The 17,304-nt window shown below is 39.3% G+C and overlaps 1 long non-coding RNA gene and 1 pseudogene across 1 annotated transcript in view; one reads left to right on the top strand and one right to left on the bottom strand.

Annotated features, from left to right (window-relative positions):
- Positions 1-17,304, top strand: part of LOC123789326 (uncharacterized) — a 433,455-nt gene that overhangs the window by 187,520 nt on the left and 228,631 nt on the right. The window lies entirely within an intron of this gene.
- Positions 12,487-12,856, bottom strand: LOC123789325 (large ribosomal subunit protein eL33 pseudogene; annotated as a pseudogene).

Raw genomic sequence — 17,304 nt, 5'->3', positions numbered from 1 at the left:
TGGTTCTTTATCAAGACTCCTTTGGCTGTTTGGGGTGTTTTATGTTTCCATACAAACTTCTGGATTATTTGTTTTAGATTTGTGAAAAATGCTGTTGGTAGTTTGATAGGAATTGCATCAAATCTGTGGTTTGCTTTGGAAGTATGGACATGTTCACGATACTTGTTCTTTCAGTCCATCAGCATTGAATATCTTTCCATTTGTTTGTGTCATCTTCAGTTTCTTTCTTTAGTGTTTTATAGTTTTCAGAGTACAGATCTTTCACCTCCTTGGTTAAGTTTATTCCCAGGTATTTTATTATTTTTTGTGCAATTATAAATGGGGCTGTTTTCTTAATTTCTCTTTCTGCTACTTTATTATTGGTGTATAGAAATGCAATGACTTGCTGTGTATTGGTTTTGTATCTTGTGACTTTACTGAATTCGCTCATTAGTTCTAGTAGGTTTTTGGTGGAGTCTGAGTGTTTTCTATATAGAGTATCATGTCATCTGCAAATAGTGAAAATTTTACTTCTTCCTTACCATTTTGGATGCTTTTTATTTCTTTTTGTTGTTAAAGCTGTCAGTTTTTCCCCATTGAGTGAGGTGTTAGCTATAAGTTTTTCATATATGTTCCCTCAAAACCTAATTTGTTGAGGGTGAATAGATATTGTACTTTGTCAGATGCTTTGTCTGCATCTATTGAGATGTTCATATGGTTGTTATCCTTTCTCTTATTGATGTGATGTATCGTGTTGATTGATTTGCAAATATTGAACCAACGCTGCATCCCAGGAATAAACCCCACTTGATCTTTGTGAATGATGTTTTTTTAATGTATTGTTGGATTTGATTTGCTAATATTTTGTTGAAGATTTTTGCATCTATGTTCATCAGAGATATTGACCTGCAATTCTCTTTTTTTTTTTTTCACAGTGTCTTTATGTAGTTTTGGTATCAGGGTAATGCTGGCTTCATAAAATGATTTTGGAAGCTTTTTTTCCTCTTCTGTTTTTCAGAGTAGTCTGAGAAGAATAGGTATTAACTCTTTAAATGTTTGGTAGAAGTCACCTGTGAAGCCAAGGACTTTTTTAGGGGGGAGTTTTTTAGTGATTCAATTTCGTTGCTGGTAATCAGTATGTTCAGATTTTCTATTTCTTCCTGACTCAGTTTTGGGAGGTTATATGTTTCTAGGCATTTATCCATTTCTTCTAGGTTGTCCAATTTGTTGGCATATAATTTTTCACAATATTCTCTTACAATCCTTTGTATTTCTGTGGTGTTGGTTGTTTTTCTCCTCTTTCATTTCTGATTTTGTTTATTTGCATCCTCTCTCTCTCTTTGATGTATTCAGCTAAAAATTGATCAATTTTGTGGATCTTTTCAAAGAACCAGCCCCTGGTTTCATTGCCTGTTCTATTTTTTTTTTAATTTCCTATTTTATTTCTGCTCTAACGTTTATTATTTCCTTCCTTCTACTGGATTTGGGTTTTGTTTGTTGTTCTTTCTCTAGCTTCTTTAAGTGTAAGATTAAGTCATTTATATGAGATTTTCCTTACTTCTTGAGGGAGGCCTGTGTTGCCATAAACTTTCCTCTTAGAACCACTTTTGCCACATTGCAAAGATGTTGGAGGAGGCAGGTCTGTAGGAGGAGGCAGAGGCAGGGAACAGGTTGTTAGCAAGGTTTGCCCAGTTGTGCAGTGAGAGAGGAGCTGAGGTCTGGCTGGAGGGGTCATGTCTGCAGAAGAATGTGTGGCAGGGTGTGCTGTTAGCAAGTTAAGTAGGGTTGGTCCTGTCTTGGTTCCCACAGGCGTCCATGTGTCCAGGCTGGGGGGGGGGAGGCGGGGGGAGAGAGTAAATGACACCTGCCAGCTCTTTTGTTCCTGGAGAAGTTTCCCAGTGATCCCTGCCCCTCCAGCACAGACTGTGAGATTGGTGAACAAATCTCCTTTTGGGGTACCTCAGGCATTTTTCAAACCACTGCTTCTCTGCTCTCTCTCAGCAGGGCTGCTTCTTGTTCTGTCTCTTTAAGGTCAAAGACTCCGTTTCCTGTCACTCTCCTGGCTTTCCCAGAGCCTAGCTTGCTGATTTATAAAGTTCCAGGTGTGAAGACCTGCTGATTGTAAGAACTCTTGAAATTATGCCCCACTGGTTTTCTAAGCCAAATGTTGTGGGGATTCCCCATGCCTTGGGTATGTGGTATCAAGGTCTATTTCTTTTCCTTGTTGGCTCCTGTGGTGTCCCTCCCTCCCGTGGACAGTCCCACAGGTCCCTTTAGGTCCTGACTGTGTCTCTGCCCTTCCTACCCTCTTGGATGTGGCCTCTTTACTACATTTAGCTGCGGTGAGTCTGTTCTGCTAGTCTTTGGGTTGTTTTCTGGGTTATTTACAGTGATGTGGTGTTATCTAGTATCCATGGGACAAGACGAGCTTAGGGCCCTCCTACTCTGTCATCTTCCCCCAACATGGGTTTCTTCATATATTCAAAAAAGTATACCACATTTTCTTTCCTGCCCGTAGTACAAAAAATGGAACATCTAGAATTGTGAGGCCAGGAGTTGAATTTTATTATTGATAGTTTTTGGTAACTTGAGAGGGAACTTTAGACCTTAAACACTAGGTAGGAAGGCTTTAGGTTTGCCAACCCCATCCCTTCCCCATTATGCATTCAAATCCTTATTTCATTAAAGGAAAAAACAGCTTTTGTATGAGCCTTTATGATGGAGCGGAGGAATGCAAATCTTATAATTAAGAACTCAGTCTTCATTATTAGCCTGCAAATCATACAATAAAATAAACCTGGCAGACATGGCCAACTGTTCATACTCAATTAATTTGGAAATATATTATTCATCTGTTGTGGCTTCTATTGCAGCTGACAGTTTTGCTTCTCTTCAGCTTTATTAAGTATTTCTGGCAAATGGCACTGCCAAAGGGGTTGAAAACCTAAACACAAAGCAATTGTAAATTCAGAGGAGAGGTGAACCGTGTAACCACCTATAGCTTTCTTCCTGAATTGCCTCCTTCATTTCCATGAGGGCTGCAGAGAATCTACTGAGTTGGTATAAAAAACATTTTACATTGTGCTTTCAGGAAGTGATACCTGATTGTAAGGCTTTTTGACCAAGTAATGGTCACAGAGCCGCCGCGAAGGTGACATCCACATTCATCCCAGATTAAAGATAAACTTGTGTTTTGACTTGCCACATGGTCTCTTCATAACTCATCCGGTGTCATTCTTCCAGGATAGGGAGGTAATTGTGCTCTTCATGGCCCTAGACTCCTTTCTTTTTCTTATTATCAAAAAAAGGGGGGGGGGACATCTGAGTTTAATTTGTCTGTTTTTACCTAGGTTAAACACAACCTTGGATGGTGTCTTCCTTTTCTTAAAGTATGCAATGTGGTTTTTTCTCCTTAAAAATAGCCCTTGTGTGCCCTTTTATAATTTGCAAAATCAGGACCTGTGTCTGTTCCTGAAAAAGCAGCTGAAATTCTGTAGGTTCCTGGGCTCCTTAAAGATGATCAATAAGATACAGACAGACAGTTTCCTTCAGAACAATTACCACCCATCAAAACAGGCAATTTCGTGATGACATGAATTCAGCAGACTTGCTTCGTGTGTGTATGTGAGGAGAAAAGAGTTTTTAATTCCCTAAATCTGTGTTTTTTGGAAAGGGGTGAGGGTGGATGGTGACAGTTCTTGTTTGAGTGTGTGTGTGTGTGTGTGTGTGTGTGTGTGTGTGTGTGCGCGCGTTCTGGGGGACAGTAGACAGTCTTGGGATGGGATGGAATAACGGAAGGAATATATGTTTTGGAATAACAAAGAGTGGATCTGTGAGGTAAAATCTGTCAGGCATTTATCAAATGCTTTAAAAGTCAGGCTTCCTTTTTTGGAACCCTTGCCTTAAACATTTTATTGTCCTCAGTCATCAATCATTTCTCAATTCAAATGCTAATCACTTTCCAAATAGACCCTCTCCAGAAGAGCTGCCTATTTGTACTCTGCTACCATCATGCTTATCAGAGAATTCAAGGTTCTGTTTCCCAGGTACAGACAAATACAAGATACATTAATGTACCAGCATAAAATGTAGTTTCCACTCCTAAAACCTCTAGAAAGAAATAGAAGGGATATGGGGCACATCTCTTGCTTTGGTAATATAATTTTACATTGTGCCTGTCACATTGCAAGAACTCAGTAGTTTGTATCTTAAACAAATGAGTATGTAAGCAAACATGAATTTGGGCTCTATTAGAAATGTTGCAGTAGAAACAAAACCAGTAGAAACAAAAGGTGCTTTTACTGGTCACTTAAACCATTCCTTTCTCTTAAAATGAAGTTATACATAATTTACTTCAGGATGATACGAAAAGGAAGTGTTACAGTTGTCTCGTTCAGCTGAGTTATTCATCCCAAAGAGGACAGCTGAGCTCAAAACTAATGTTGTGTCTCTGCTCCCACGTGATAGGCCTGGGTCAAATTAGACGAGCTTTAGATCACACCTCCTCAAGACTGTTGCTTCAGCAGGCCGAGGGCAGTTCCCCAGCTTAGGTGCTTAGATGCTGCACAGATCTGCTGGACAGATGGCAACTTGGTGTCGGGGTGAAGGGAGAGGGTAGAGTAAGGGCTGCATCCTGACAGCCCGAGCGCTGATTCAGGAGGGCATTAATGGCGTCCTACCTTCTAAATTCAGGAGTGCTACGTTTAGATCTCTCTTCTGGGGAGTTCCTCTCCCCATAGGTGTGTCTCTTCGTCATTATTTTCAAAGCTAAACACCTTCCACTGTCTTCTAGTAGTTGGTAGGCATTTTAGGTTGGCTAACTTTCTAAACCGACTGACCTGTATTTACCCTATTTTACCCTATTACCTCTCCTAGGTAGAAGAGCTTGATAAAGAGATGACTTGGCCAAATAAGAGATTGGGGTTTTTCAAAGGTCTGCCAGCTCAGTTCACGAAATCCATCTAACTCCTTACCTTGCTGAACCTCAAGCTTACTGCCACCTCAGAGGGAGAGGTGCTAGCACCTAGTGCTTAAATTTGGCTTGAGTTTGGATCCTGGTTCCATCATCTTTTGGCTTTGGTGCCTTAGGCAAATCACTCAACTCCTCTGTGCCTCAGTTTCTCCATTTTCTAAATTGGGGTTAATAATAGCACTGGATGTCAGTGGAGAATTGTATTAGATGAGTCAATATGTATAACCATTTTAGAACAGATCCTTACATATAGTAAATACTTGAAAAGTGTTAGCTACTTTTTATTGTCCTTGTGTCTGTCTCCCAGTAGCATTAGATGGTTTCAGCCAGCGGGAAATGTGGCTGCTTGTGGTATCCACAATGACCTCTTCATGGCATTGTAGATTGCTAATGGGGTAGGAGAGGATCAGGACTTAAAGGCATACTCTCTAGAAGGTAATTGTAAGGGACAGGAACCCTAGGTGACACTTTTTACTTCTTTCTTTTCCCATTTCCATATTGGTGACCTGCACGTTTCTAGGAGAAAAAATTAATCAGTGCAGTTTGGGTACTTTTATTCTATCTAACCCATTTTTAAGAATGGGTGAAAGTAAGATGATGCCTAATAGGTAGGGGTTCATTTTTCTCACAACACGGGGAGTCTGGAGTATTGGCTATTGGTCCAGCCGCTGTGGGGTATTATGGAAGAGGCTCTGGAATTCTTGTGGCCTCTTCTTCATATATATTACTTCGTTGTGTGCCCCCTTCCGTCTGAGAAAACCAAAGCTTTCCCAGACCTGTCTCCCCCCTACCCCCATCCCATCCCTCATCCAGGCACTTTCTAGTAAGGTCTCACTGGCTAGAATTAGAACACCTGACAAGCCCTAACTGCAAGGGTGACTGGGAAAGTTTGACACAAGGTTGTCAAATTGGATTTAAACAGATCATGATCTGTTGCTTGGATCTAGACAGTGACCGAACATTCTCAGGAATCTGCAAAGAAAGTGGTGGCAGTGATTGACATTGGCTAGGCCATTAGCAATATCTTCCAAATCAGCATCCATGTTTACTGCTCTTGCCTATTTCAGTGGTAAGCACTTTCATTTGAACTATATCTTGGTTATTCATCCAAACAAATTTGTAAGTAGGTATCTTATTTTACAGTTGAGATAAATGAGGCAGTTACTAAGTGGTGGGGACAGGATTCAAATTCAGGTCATCTGATATCATGCTGGTGCTCTAACCCACTTTACCATAGTGATTATATTAGAGCTAGAGGCAAAATGATTACCTGGCACCTCCTTGAGAAAATGAAACATGATTTGTCAGGCTCATTATTAGAGAGAAGAATCTCTGGAGTCTCCTATTGTGAGAGTCCTGAGTCGAGAATTACTTGTCACAGCAAGTGACCCAGAATTTCCGTGAAGCTCAGACTTTCTTCGGAGCCCCTAGACAATTTCATATCTGTACCCATTTCAGGAATTCTTTCTTGATCTCTTGTATTCTTCTGCCTAGGATTCTTTTTCTTCTGTCAATTTATGGCAAGTCCCCATAAAGTATAACTCATACAATGTGGATGACCCTGGACATTTCTTGACTTGTGATTACCCTGATGTAATGACATCTTTTCAAGAAACAGTCACACATAACCAGTGTACCTCCTTTTGGTGTAGGGAGGAGTTCATAGTTCACCAAGAATGCTGTGACATATTTTCCACCCCAATTGCACTTACACCTGGTTTGAAGCCTAATTATGCCCATCAGCTCTGGGCTGTGTGTCTAGCTGTGCAGCTGCAGGGGGAGTTGGTGCTGTGTTCACTTAAAGGGAACTTAGCAGGACTATCACAGGGGAGATCTAGGAGCCCCTGGTTTAGATGAGGGAAATGTTAGGGCTTCTTTTTTTGTATTCCTTTTTAGGCAGTTGGAGACCTGAGTACACTGAAGTAAGCACAGTATAATAATGAGGCTCCAACACCTGCCTGTTGATATTGGGGAAGAAGACACTCTTCCCCTTTATTTCCTCCAACACCACTTCTTAACAGTGGTCCTTCTCCTTTCCAGTCCCCATCACAGAAATGAAAAGCCTTTCCACATAACTGAAAGTCATTAGCATGCCAGTGTATGTGTTATCTGGTCTTTTCACAAATTCTCAGAATCTGAGAAAGCTTTAGAGACCTTAGCACCTCTCTCTAAAGCAGGAGTTAGCAAACTTTTTCTATAAAGGAGAAGATAATAAATATTTTAGACTTTGCTGGTCATATGATCTCTGTTGCACATACTTAATTTTGCTACTGTAGCATGAAGGCAGCCATCTATAATATGTAAATGAATGTGCATGGCTCTGTTCCAATGAAATTTTATTTGTGAACTCCGATATTTGAATTTCACATAATTTTCACATATCTGAAAATATTCTTTAAAATTTTTTTCTAGCCATTTTAAAATGAAAAAAACCCTGTTCTTATCTCATGGTTTATACAAAAAGATTTGGTCTGTGGGATGTACTTTGCTGAGTTTTCTTCTAGAGCAAATCTGTCTAATAGAATCGTCTGTGATGGAGAGGCCCTATAATATTAAGCACTTGAAATGTGGCTAACGCAACTGAGGAAGTGAATTTTTAATTTTAGTTAATTGAAATTGAAATTTAATTTTAAGTAGCCACCTACTAATGGCTTCTATATTGGACAGATATAGAACTCTACTGTTTATCTTACCAATATTCACAACTGTCAGCTTTTTTATCTTTTATATCAGAAGTTTAAGTACGTGGAAAAAGTCTGACTGGCCTAGTTAGGGCAAAATCATATAGACGCGTGGCTTCAGGAGCCCCATTATTGGTTGACATCAAGTTGGGAGGGGGGATTTCTTGCTGAAGAGAGCCTGAATATACAACCCAACAGGGGTTTGCTACAGTCTCCCTAAGTCTTTGCCTTCCAAAAAGAGCTCCCAATGGAAAAGGAAAAGAATGACTACAAAATGACATACTCTTGGTAGCAGCAGAGTGGGAGAGAGATTCTGTGGCTGTAATTCAGTTCAGCAGCCCTTAATCCATACTACATTGTTGACTAGTATAACCTGTCAGAGAATGTCATTGTCATTTTTAAATATGCTACATGTGTAGTCAGTCACAAGTATTATTAATCATCTGCTGTGTCCCGAGCGCAGGGCTAGGTGCCTTCACAAATCATTTCAGATTTATTCTTCATCTCCTGAAAATTTTCACATAGAATGCTGTTTTGCAAACAATTAAAATGAAATCAAATGGCCTCCTCATGAAAATAATACGGATCATCATTCCGTTACGAAAGGCACTTCCAGACTGTATTATGAAAAAGCTCAGACTTTAACCTTATATCAACTTCTGAAACTCTGAAAAAGTTTAACTTTCAGAGCTTTGACCCTACAAAGTAATGGCTTGTTTATCAGCTTAGGGTGCTAGTCCTTCTTGCCTTCTACCTTGGAACTGCCTGGAAACTTCCTTATTTGTGCGGTGTGGTGAGGGGTGGGGATACTCATTCTGAATGAGAAATCAGGTAAGGCACCACTGACATTTCATCTGAGACTGAAATGGTAGGAAGGTGCAAGTAAGGAAGATTTTGGAGCAGAGATTTCTAGAAACAGCGGCTGTATTTCTAGAGCAGGAATGAACTTCCTTTGTTAAAGGAAGGAAAAGTGGCCGCAGAAATTTCGAGCATAACACAGCTGGAGGGCACTGAGCGGTGAATTCTGGAGAGGGCCTATGATCAGTCATAAAATGAGGCGTGTTAAGCATTCAGCGCAGATCTGGAAGTTATATTTCATTTAGCACACTCTGCACAAAAATTACATCACTGACTTTGGAGTCAGCACCATTTGTTTATGGCTAAGTTGAAGGTGAAGGATCAACCAATGAACATGCATCCAACTGAGACAGAAAATAGATTGGTAGAATTATGTCCCCAGTTTCCCTCAAGGTGTTGTGGACCAAGTAGTTCAGAAGGAAATGCCTAATGTCAAACTCCACAGGGCATGTAGTTGCCCAGAAACCTCTAACTGCGGGTGAGTTGGATCTCTTTTGGTCTTTTGGGATTTAAAAAAAAAAAGAAAATCTCAAAATGCTGATAATTGAAGGGCTCAGACAACCAAGAGAAACTAGCATATTAAATCATGGAAGATGTAGAGCTATGATAATCTAACAAAAAACACAGTTTGCTCTGAGCAGAAATCAACAAAAATGCCAAAGAACTAGAAGGTAGAACAGCAACAAAGCCAATTGGAACAAATTACCAAAATTATTAAACCTCTGGAGACCCAAAGAAGCTGTATATGCAATATAATCTGTAGTCTGATTGCGTGATTGCTGGAGCCCTGCACGGCTACCACAGTTTCGAATCAAATTTGTAAAGGTGCTGCAACAACAGTATTTTAAATTTCTATGAATGAAGGCAAAAACAGGATTCTGTGGTAGAGATCATACATTTACTCAATTAATAATGTTTGGAAATATACCTATGAACAGGGAATTTGCAAGGTAGTATTTTCCATGGTTGACATCGAAACCATTCTGAGCACACTTCTTTACAATGGTAAAGTGGAGATGGAAATTGTCTCTGCAAATGCAGGCAGAGTTGGCAGTACAGATAGAATGTGGCTCTGATGGTCCCTTCAGCATATCAGTCCAGTCATACAGGACATTGGCTTGAGGTCTTCACCCAGCTTTTGAGCATTGGCACAAAGATGGTGTGATAGCACTATCAAATGTAATTTACTTACTTCATTATGGGTATCAAAGTTTCTAGAAACCAAGCATTACTGTAGAGAGTAAAGACTTGCTGTTATGAAACTATTTTTTATTTTTGAAAATGCAAAATTTCCATCGCTACCAATAACAGTAGCTTAATAGTATGTAATACTGAAAAGTTTGATAATTCCCAGAAAATGTTGGCAGGATTTTAAGACCTTCTTATGGTTACTTAAGGAAATGTAAGCTAATAAATGCGTATTTGCCAACAACGCAGGGTAGATATAAAGCCTAGAAATTACCAGGTTTTAAGTTTTTCATGAAGTTCTAAGGTAGCTAGTTTTCGTATCTGATTCATCACAACTATTTTGTTTTATTTTTAAGCATTGCAGAGCCTCCTTGACAGCACTGAGAACATACAAATGGTGCAGGAAGGGGTTACGGCAGCGAACGCAGATTGAGGTGTGGGTATGGAGAGAGACGGGGCATCCATGTTCCACAGTCCATTGTATCTTTTTATTTCAGAAATAGAATTAGAAATAAAAAATAAGCCACTGTACTTACCTCAAGCACCAATGATGACTGTGGCCAAAGAACAATATGTGATTTCCTCGTGTAAATAGTAATTATCATTTTCTTTCTAGTGCAACTATTTTACTGTACCTGCTTGGCTTTCTAATTTTTTGCAAGTTTCAAAATAAAACAAAACACCCCTGTCTGTTGTTTGCCAAGTGGTTGGTTCTCGCCCACTTTAGTTCTGCTGCTTCTGATGAACCTCAATCTTAACTTTACAGCTGACTTGTCTCCAGCTCGCCCTTGTTCCCTAGATGGTGTAGCTTTCAAGACCCACTTCTCCTGACATTGCAATATTTATTAGCCTTAATGACTTCATAGCAGACACACTTGATCTTTTTAACCTGAAAGGGTAAACCCAGTTCTCAAATACTTCTGGGCAGTCCAGGGCTAAAAAAAATTTCTTTTCTGCAATATGGCAAGATGAAGCTCAATGCCTATCCTTAAAGTTAAAAAAAAAAATCCATATTTGGCTCTAAATTAATTCAGTTTTAGAAAATGCTCTTCTCAGGATGCGTTGGTGGCTCAGTTGGTTAAGCATCTGCCTTCGGCTCAGGTCATGATCCCAGGGTCCTGGGATTGCGTCCTGCACTGGGCTCCCTGCTCAGCTGGTTTTGCGCACGTGCTCTCTCTCTTTCTCTCTCTCTCTGACAGATAAATAAAATCCTAAAAAAAAAAAAGAGAGAAGAAAATGCTCTTCTGTTTTTCACACAATTTTAGGCTCTTTCTTTTAGCACCATGCACATAAAGTTAGAAGTAAAGTATTAAGGTTGAGGATACCACGTGAGAGATGAATTATGGTGAAAATAACTGTTAAAGGAGAGCGAAGGTAGTTTGAAGTCCACACATTTATAATCCTCTATTTCCCACCAAAGGAGGATTCCGCCAGGAATATCATATGATATAAACAGGGGAAGGAAGGCTTTCCACGGACCACTGAGCAGTCATTTTCTGGTAACCAGTTCCTGTCTTCTGCTGTTCCTGTAATCTTTTTTTGACAAATGAGGACAAGTTTTCTTCACTTTTTTGACACCAGAGAAATTTGATGCCCCAAATATTGACTTTTTAATGTAATTTCAATTTTATTTGATGGGATTTCAAAGAAACAGGAGTAATAGTTCTGTATGTCAATTCAAATGTATGCCCATTAAAAGACTCGGAGATGCATACACATGTACACACACACAAATACTATTTTGGAATGGAATGAAGTGATTCTGATGGTTTTAGATTTCGTCTTTAGAAAGATCATCAATTATTTAAGTTTGGAATGCAGCCCTCCAGGAGACAATGTAATCTATAAGTGGCTGAGATTTTCAATTATACCTGGTAATTTGTCAGATGTTCACTTCACTTAGCATAAGTGTTTATTGATAATTTTTATAATCACTAGGTTACTCTGTCTGATCCTTTTGATCACATTTTTCTTTTATTATTTATACCTTTAAGTACAATTAGTGGTTGCTCATCATTTTAAAAGCTATTTAATATCCTTTAAATATGCATTTTTATTTACTTATTATTTTATTTTATTTTTTAAAGATTTTATTTATTTATTTATTTATTTGAGAGAGAGAGTGAGATCATAGGAACAGGGGCAGAGAGAGAAGGAGAAGCAGACTCCCCTGCTGGGCAGAAAGCCTGACACGGGGCTCGATCCCAGTACCCTGGGATCATGACCTGAGCCGAAGGCAGATGTTTAAGCGACTGAGCCACTCAGGTGCCCCTAAATATGCATTTATAAATGCCCTTGGCTGGCTTGAATGCCTGTGTGTGTGTGTGTGAAATTCTTCCTAAATAGCCACAATATAAGAATAAAGCATTTAATACTGACTTAAATACACAAACTGCTCAATTCAAACCTATGTAAATCATCTTGGGTTCAATTATGTTTATTCCATCTGTTTTTATCGTCTGCTGTTACAATAATTTATCATTTCTACATGGCATTAAAATGTAAATGAATCAAGAGAGGAAACACATCTGTGGACTGTTAGTTAATAAAACTACATTGGGCAAGTGAGCTAAGTCATAATGATTAATTAAATTTCACTGCCCATATATGCTTGTAATTGTATATTTAGTGTGCATTTGCATAATCACATAATGGGATCTATATGATTCATGCTTTGCTGAGCATAATCTGGATGCACAAATTACCAGTCAAACTTAGAGTTGCTTATAAAGGTATCACAGAGACATTTTACTTTTTTCAGGAAATGATAATATAGAAAGTAAATTAAAAAAAAAAATTACGAGAGAACAAATCTACACCTTTATTTATTTACTTTTCATTAAGTTTAAATCCTTGAGGGGTACAGCATCACATAGATTCTGTGGCCAATGGCTTTAGCTGGAAGGTTTCTTTGGAATTCGACATGAACTGTGCCACTATTTCCATGAGCACGAGTTCCTTTTCCCCCATTTACTCTAGCTTTGTTCCGTTTGCCACCAGGAGTCACTGTGTGGTTCTTTACTTCATACACATAAGCACATCTCTTGCCTAGATAGAATTCAGTTTCATCTAGAGCATAAACCCCTTCGGTCTTAAGAAAAGCTGTGTGCTCCCTCTGGTTCCAGACACCCTGCTTACAGCTAGCAAAAATGGCCTTGGACCACAGCCTTCCAGACATAGTGTCGTTTTAGGAGTCCTGTTCCTAGCAGGCCTCCACAGGTGGGCACCCTGCACAGGCTTCCAAACACAGCTTCAAAAACCCTTTCTGTCACGTCACGTTGTGCTCTTCCCTCAAGTATCATTTTCCTCTGTTCTTTAGCCTCTCTGTCACTGTTCTCACAAGATGGCGGAAAGAGAAAGGCTAAAAAAAGAAAGTGTTTTTTTATATATATATAAGTTACACATTCTTTTTATCTTTTTAAAGATTTATTTATTTATTTGAGAGAGAGAGAGAGTACAAGCGGTGGGGAGGGATAGAAGGATAGAGAGAATCTCAGGCTCCCTGCCCAGCACAGAGCCCAACACAATCTCTTAACCCATGAGAGCGTGACCTGAGCCAAAACCCAAAACCCAAGAGTCAGACCCTCTACTGACTGAGCCACCCAGGCGCCCTTATTAGTTACACATTCCTAAAGTTCAGCAAAGTAACTGATTGAAAAGACATCAGCTCTGGCTTCAACAAGTTCTGGCTTTGTTCTTTGAAATCCTGCTTTTAAAAGTATGCTGGTAGTATATTTAGTAGGTTTTTATCAGGGAAAGGTTTACTTTTTTGGAAAGGTGGTGTGAGCTGGTCAGATTACGTATTGTTCTGAGCCAGGTTGTATGTCTAGGGCCCCTCACTCATAATATTTTGTGATCGAATCACATTCCAATCAGTCTAATCCCCAAATTAATTTAATTTTAAAAAATGAAGCCTTGTTTTAGAACCATATCCTGGGGCAACATTGTGCATACTGGCCTTAAACTCATAGATATATACGACTTCTAGCGTTTGCCGCAGGTGACCGGGGACAATTTTCCAGAGTGATGTGCTGTAGACAGCAGTCTCTAGACAAAATCTATTCTTGGCACTGTCCATCTTCACCTCCTCAAAACCTAGTCCTCTCCAGCTGCCCTCTGATTAGCAGTTCAAAATATCTCACTGCAAGTTCGAATGACAGAGACTTAACTTCTGAGGTACATTTGCATATTGAAAAGAACCTTGTCATTTTGAATAAATTTTGAAAATGCCAGTCTGTTCAAACCACTCCTCTGCCTGATGTCCTTTCCTGGCTCCTCAGTGCATCAAGTTCAAATCTAAATTCCTCAAGGCATTTAGCATTGTGTCCTGGCTGTTTCATCATGTGGTCATCTTGGCTTTCTTGTTCTACCTTCCTCGTCACTTACCAATGATCCTTCTTTTTTTTTTTTTTAAAGATTTTATTTATTTATGTGACAGAGAGACAGCCAGCGAGAGAGGGAACACAGCAGGGGGAGTGGGAGAGGAAGAAGCAGGCTCATAGCAGAGGAGCCCGATGTGGGACTCGATCCCGGTACGCCGGGATCACGCCCTGAGCCGAAGGCAGACGCTTTAACGACTGCGCTACCCAGGCGCCCCACCAATGATCCTTCTGTGGCTTAAGAATTGGATTGCCAAAAACCTCAAGTGAACACAAGTTAAGTGTTGCATTCTTTTTTAAAAATGGACAAGTGATATCAGGGACTAGACTGTCTCAGTCTCATAATTAGATTCCTTCTTCGCTGATGCCAGATTAAGGAGCAGGTCAGTTGGGTGGCTAGTCCGGGTACCAGTCAATTGAAGATGCTAAAATGTGATTAGAGTAAATTGGAAATAGGAAACCAGTTAATTCAGGAATCTAAGAGTAATTCCTTTAATAAGTGGGCAAAAATAAATTAAAAAAAAATGTTTCTCCTTCCAAAGGGGATGATGCCTTTGTATGAAAATAAAAGTATAGCAGAGCACTGGTACTACACACTCACTGGCTTATCCACTGAGCACTTTTCATGGGTAGAGGAGATTCAAGTTGCAAGTTGAAGTGATAGGGCAAATTAGCAACCCAGAGAACAATCAGATAAGGACTTAGCTGAAATACAATGAACTGTAAAAAAAATTTTTAAAAAATTAAAAAAGGAAAAGAATACAAATTCCTTAGACTTCATTAGGAATGACTGAGTTTGTTTTGGTATTTAAATTTTTAGCTCTTTTTGGAAAATATATGCCCCTGTCAAAAGTAATCCTTCTCAAAAGTTTAAGAAAAATCTGCATGCAGAACAAAATCTATAGAGAAGATATTTCCCTGGTAATAAAAGAATAAACCAAATAAGTAAAAGAAAAAACAAAAAATACTTTAAATAAATATTTTGAATAGGCCTGATTGGGGAAAATAAAAGTCTGTAATAAGTTAAAATGCTATGTTACAGCAGTGTGTTTAATAATTACTTATTTTAAACATAAAGAAGGTATGCAGTTTTGATTAATATATTTCTCCCTGAACCTGCTAAACATTGAATTCTCTTTCCTCCTGAGTCTCCTTGTTGGCAGGAACAACTCCTCTTCTCCTACCTAGCCTTCTTTATTTTTAAACATTTTACTCCAAATTAATTTCAAATCTACAGAAGATTACAAAAATAGTACAAAGAGTTCCTCATGCACGTCATCCAGCCTTTCTGTGAAAAATGCTCCTGACATACCATTGGTAGGCTCATGGAATGACTTATTCAGAATAAAGTTATCCCACACAATTGTGTATACGACCAAGGAAATAATTCACAGCAGAATTGAGCCAGAGGGCCACAGAATCCTTCAGACATACATTTACCTTGTCACCCAGAAAAACTTGGGTTCATAGAACTATGAACTAGCCTACTGAAAACCCAGTATGTCTCCAGCTGTCTGTGATACACTGTGTGTTGGTGGTGCTGTCCTACAAGATGCCATATGTGCTTTGAATTGGTCGCTAATATCTAGCTCTATTTCTCCCATAGCCAAAGAGGGTTTCTGATTATGTTTGGCCAAAGAGAGGACCTGCCAGAACACTGGCAAGAGGGGTTGGGAAGAAGCCCACGGTGCTTCTAGTGGTGTTTCACACCGAGCCTGCATCTCCTCCAAGGTTCTAGATCCAGTCACAAAGCCACTCCCTCCTGGTTGCTTCCAGCTCTGCCTGTTTCCAGCTCATGCGTGCAGGCTTTCTATCCCTGCCTCTGGTAATACTATCTGCTCTCTTTGCTCACCTGCCCTAAAAATGGTAGCAACTTCTTGTTTTCTGGTCACCTTAACTTTTCTTGTTTTCAGCTCTTCCCACATCTCTGTAAGTGGTTACCTTCTCTTGACCTACCTGGGTTAAATTACATTTTCCTTGTCTTTACCTAATGATACACTGGATCAGCCTAATTTGTAGATGCCTTTTAAGCACCTTTATAGAAAGTAAGTTATGAGTCTTGTTACTGGTTATGTTGATAGAATTATATTTTCCAAAATGGAACAGATTAATGATAAGAAATTCAGAGTGATTTTTGATAACCAAATCCTGTGGAATCACAAATCACAAAAAGTGGTGCAAACCCATCATTTTCTCCATATTCTTGCCTTATTCTCCCTAGTTACATGCAGTTTCACCAATGCTCATAAATATTTGAAGTGATTAAGTGAAAAAATTCTTAACAGTCATTTTCTAATGATTTGAGATTTAAAAATAGACCCGACAAGACAAGAGTAGGGGGCTTGGTTGAAGCATAAATCTTAATGTTTTTTCTGCCCCCGTAAACCAGTTGAAGGACATGATCTTCTCATTATGATTCAAATTTGCCCTGGCTTTAGCAGGAGTTATGCACAAATCCAGCTGGAGAAGAGGATCTTAATTTTTTAGCCTCTCAGTGGGTACTTGTCTGGATCTGCTTTCTCAAGGCTAAATGATACTCCAAGGTGCTTTCAAGATCAGAATTGAAAAAGTCTCTAAACCCTTGACATGTCTGTAGGAAGCCTTTGGGGTAGGTCATCGTTTTTGAAAACTGCCTCATATTTAAGCAAGGCAAAATAAAATCTATGTGTAGGAACAATACAATTAACAAAACTATTGATATCTCTAAACTTTGGATACAGTTTATCATTGAAATTGTTGTGTCGATTCATCTTTATTTTTGGTGTTTTTGAAAGGCTGCCACAGTTGCAGCTAGAAGTTTTTCTTACACAAGATTTAAATAGTGAAGAACTTATTATTTTCAGAATAAGAGTGTCAGTCATCAGTGGACATTCTCCTTGCGTTTTCTAAAACAAAATGGAAAATTCTACTTGCTCTGTGCTAATCACCATGCTGTAGGTACTGTGATGTGGCCCAAAGGCCCAGTGGAGAGTTCTCACCCATCGCTGGGGCTCAGGGGAATTGTGTTTCTCTTTTTGTTTTTCACTATATATTCAGGAAATGGGTCCCTTGTGGCCTGAAAGAATTAACGTGTCCCCTGAACCACCCAAATTACCCCCAGGGAGTGACTTAGAACTGTGGAAAGTCTGGCTCCCCGTCTTTGAAGAGCTTTGAGCAAGTTGGCTGAAAGCAATTGCCAAGAAGCAAGTAGAAATAGATGCTATTTATTGAGGTGTTGACTATGTTTATCAGATGAGCCTGTTAACCA

Source organism: Ursus americanus, chromosome 3 (assembly GCF_024610735.1).
Source record: "Ursus americanus isolate L20-20 chromosome 3, mUrsAme1.1.p, whole genome shotgun sequence".
Taxonomy (NCBI): domain Eukaryota; kingdom Metazoa; phylum Chordata; class Mammalia; order Carnivora; family Ursidae; genus Ursus; species Ursus americanus.
Note: the sequence above shows the minus strand (reverse complement) of the source record. Positions and strands in the feature narration are given on the sequence as shown.